Genomic DNA, 4,537 nt, shown 5'->3' on the forward strand with positions numbered 1-4,537 from the left:
CTTTAAAATGCTGAAATGAGAGGGACCATGGCGTGTCAAGGTAGTAAAAGGTGATGAATGTGGCTAGATATACTTTTGAACATTAGCAATATACAACTGACTACAGGTACATGGCTCTATTTGGGGATATCTAATCAGTTACAATTGATCCTTTTGCCTTTTAGAGAAATAGAACACAGTTTGCTTATTATACCTTTATAAAGGTGCTTAAATATGCTAGCCTGAGTCCTTTAATTTAAAAAAAAAATATTTATACTGTAATGCCTAAGTTTTTTAATTTATAAAAAATATTCATACTGGAATGCCCAGGGAATGGGTGCAAAATAGAAGGAAGGACGGACCCAGGGATATGCTAGTACCAAGAAATCCAGGAATAATGGGAAAGCAAAGGAAACTATGGAGTAGTGTCTAGTGAGAATGAAGAACAGAAAATGTGTGGTATGCTCCAAAAGTCAAGAAACGAGAGTGTTTCTAGACCTAGAGACTAATCACCTATTCCATATTGTTGAGAGGTAGAACAAGATGGGCATAGAGAAGACTTTATTGTCTTTAGAACATGAAAGTCATTTGTAAAGTTGACAAAAGATATTTCAGTAGAATGATGGGATGGAGGGGCCGGCCCGGTGGTGCACTGCTACAGTGCGCTGCTTGGGAGCGTGGTGGCGCTCCTGCCGAGGGTTCAGATCCCACATACAGACCGGTTCCCGCTCACTGGCTGAGCGAGGTGTGGGAGCAACACCGAGGGTTGCGATCCCGTTGCCGGTCCCGGTCCGGTGCGGGCGCGACACTGAGGGTTGCTGGACAAGAAAAAAGACAAAAAAAAAAAAAAAAGAATGATGGGATAGAAGATATTCTGGGGAAAGCAGGAATGAAATAAGAATTACTTCAAGATAAGAAAGTGGAGAGAATGAATACTGCCAAACATTACAGAAAGCTTGCTATTAAGATGAACAGAGAAAGATTAATTTTGTAGTAAAAGTTTGTTTTGTGCCTTTTCAAAATGAAAAAATACTGAAAGATGACAAAAAAAACACAAAAGGAGTTTACTAAAAATAAATTGACAGCAGAAAATTAATGTAGACATTTTGCCAGTTGGGCAGAAAAAATTGACTCTGTAATTCTCTTTATGGTATGTTGACCCTGCTGCAAATCACCTTTGTGTTAATTTTAATAGGACCTTGAATATTATATAGAAAATGTTCTAGTAATTTCCTTTATTTCATTCCCAGAACAAAAGAAATCATTGCTTCTTATAACGGAAATATGTTTATTATGCTTCATAAGTTTTATTTTTAGTTCTACCTCTTCCACAGATCTGTGCATTCTTTGACAGCCATCTTGAAGAAAACAGACATACCATTTGTTTAGAAGGAAGCAATTATGTGCACGGATCATACTAGGAGATGCATGGTCAGATACTAGTCATTATGTTTTCTCATAAGACATTTAGAGGCTTAAATGTTATAGTAATGACTCCATAGTAAATTTCTGGTTACATTTTAAAGTAGAAATTGTTGAATAAAGAAAGGTTTTGAGAAGTGATGAATATATGGTGCAATTTTCCCAGAGCTAAATCACAGTTATCAAACTGGAAACTCCATTTACTACTGGACAACAGAATAATTTGGGTCATGTGGTTCTAGATCATTAGTTCCATTAGATTCAATTTTCTGGATAATTGCTCTAGTTTCCTATTAGTTTTTTCCTTCTTTCTTGGAACCTGATATCAATTAGACTTGAATTATATACAGAACATGTAGATGAATAAGTCATATGGAAGGTGATGTGGTATTATAATAATTTTGACATTATGCAAAAAAAAATTTAAAAAAAGAAAAGAAAAGTAATAATGGAGATGGACCATTCACCAAATTCACTTGGAAAGGCCAGAAAACCATTTCTGGAAAGACTCCTTTTGCCTGAACAAACAAAAAGAAGCATTCTTTTCATTTCCATACCACCTCAGACATGTTTCTCTTTTAGATGTTATGTGATATGGCCTCCTTGGAATCTGCAAAGATCCATAAAATATCGTCTCGTATATGCTTGATTTTCACTCCATGGACAACAATGTTCATAGTGAGAAGGAGGAGCAGATAAATACTTGCCACATTCATGTGGCAAATTGGAGAAATTATGTGGCCCCAAAAGCAATGGGCAAAAAAAGGAGAAGGCTGGGCTGTAGAAGAAAACGACAACATCTACGTGAGCAGTGCAGGTGCTGAAAGCCTTCCACTGAGGACAGGCTGAGCACCTTCAAGAGGATCATGGTGTACGAGACTGTGATGGACAGGTTGCCAAAGCCTCTGATAAGAATGGCAAGCATTAGGCAACAGATAACACTGATGTTGAATATTTCCATAGGATAACATGGCTACAGACATATGATTCCAATAGGTATGGGGAATTATATTACCTCTGCAATGGAAGAGTGCTTGACGAGAAAAGAAAGTGGAATTATATGCAACACCCATTTGAGAAAAGTGGAGAGCCTAGCTTTTGCGATGACAGGGTTGGTGAGGATGGTTGAGTGGCATAGAGGGTAGCAGATGGCCTCATAGTGGTCTAGGGCCATATGAATGAACACCCCAGACTCCATCCCTGTGAAGGTATGGACAAGGGTATCTGGACCAGATATTCATCAAACTCTGTTTCCTTGAGATGAAATGAGAATATACTGAGGGCAAAGTCAGTATAGGAAAGTATGGTCAAGTAGCAGTACACGGGCCCGTGCAAGCAGTCCTCATAGCAGATGAGGTAGACACAGTTCCCTACCACAGCCACAACACATGTGGAGCAGAATGAAAAGGAAATCCAGACGTGCATGTCCTCCAGTCCTGGGAACCCATTAAGAATAAATGAGGCTGGTGTAAAGTCTGCTTGGCATAGCATTAATTTGATCATACTTGTATGATCATTAATCAGTTCATAATAATTGTGGATCTATCTAGATAGAGATCAAAGAAGAAAAAAATTTAGTCATAGTTACTGGAATAGATTCTTTTTCTTTTTTTTCCCCCTAAGATACATTTCAATGGCCAAACTACCAATTTTTCTGACTTCCAGAGAATATTAGAATTAACCAAACAGTTAAATCTTAAACCAAATAGCTGTGTGTTTGTCTTATTTCTTTTAATTCATTCGTTAAGAAATATATTCAACAAATATTTTTTGGTGCCCAATACTTGGCTAGATTTTTAACAAACAGTGTTAATTAATAAAAGACAAAATTTGCTATTATTTTTCTGAAGCTATTTTTAGAGTTAGGGTTAGGATTAGGGTAATATTTTCAAAATATTAACAAGTATGCACAAATTAAATGCAGAATAATCAAATATGCAAAATCATGAAACTTTAAACAAATTTTATTTTGGAAAACATAAGTATTCTGTTGTATCTAGTACCAGGCAGCTGGAAATGGGACTAGATAATGGGCAGGATCCAGATGGGTCATGACTCACCTTACCAATCTCTGAGTATCAGGATTTTCCTAAAGAAATGGTCAGCCAGAGAGTCATATTTTAGCAACCTGTTGCTCATCAATCATATTAAAAGGTGAAGGAGTCAGAATGCTTTAAGAATTATTGAAATATAGTCTAAATACAATGATTTAGAAAACTTAAAATAAAAACTTCTAAAAAAACCCTCAGAACATAAATACATAAATCACTGAAAAAGATAAACGGAATGTTCCCATCATACAGTGGAGAAAACAAAGGGTTCCAAAAGAGATCAATAAAATAATAAAGTGACAAAAGGCACATTAAAAATACTGGTTTTGACTGTAAGGTAAATTATTTAAACTCCCCTATAACATAAACCTGTTAATTTTACTTAAAAATATATATGCAGTATAAAGGGCCATATGATAAAACACAAAGTAAAATAATGTACAATGGTCAGAGAAAATGAACACAAAATTTGGAGCAGATATGCTAACTTTAGATGAAATAGTAATCAAAGCATGAAAAAAATGGAGCACAATTTTTTTTGAGAAATTTTAGGTAAAAAGTCATAATAAGATGCAATTAACATTGAATTTTAACCATCATAGTTCTACACTATTTCTGATGTCTTCACAACTCAAATCATGGGAAGTGCCGAAATCCACTTTCTCAATTTATTAATTTAATGTCATTGATTAAGTTTTTTTTTTTTATAGAGGCATTTTATTTTATTTTATTTATTTTTTCTTTTTAAATGGTTTTTTTAAAATTTTTTTTTTAATTTTTATTTTGTCAATATACAATGTAGTTAGTTATTGTGTCCCATCACCAAAACCTCCCTCCCTCTCCCCCCTCTCACCCAGATATGTCCCCTCCATTTTCTCGTTTTAAGAGCTTCAAAAAAAAAAAAAAAGTTGAGGTTGTTAAATCTTCCTCTGCCCCCCCCCCCGGTTTTTGTTGTTGTTGCTGTTGTTGTTGATGTTGTTGTTGTTGCTGTTTGTTTGTTTTTGTGTGAGTGTGTGTGAGAGTGTGTGTGTGTGTATATGTATGTGTGTGATTTGATTTGTTTATTTTTTAGCTCCCACCAAGAA

General features: G+C 35.4%; 1 pseudogene; it reads right to left on the bottom strand.

Annotated features, from left to right (window-relative positions):
* Positions 1 to 1,979: 1,979 nt before the first annotated feature.
* On the bottom strand, positions 1,980 to 2,904 carry LOC103601843 (annotated as a pseudogene).
* Between the last annotated feature and the right edge of the window lie 1,633 nt (positions 2,905 to 4,537).

Source organism: Galeopterus variegatus, unplaced genomic scaffold (genome assembly GCF_000696425.1).
Source record: "Galeopterus variegatus unplaced genomic scaffold, G_variegatus-3.0.2 Scaffold3901, whole genome shotgun sequence".
Taxonomy (NCBI): domain Eukaryota; kingdom Metazoa; phylum Chordata; class Mammalia; order Dermoptera; family Cynocephalidae; genus Galeopterus; species Galeopterus variegatus.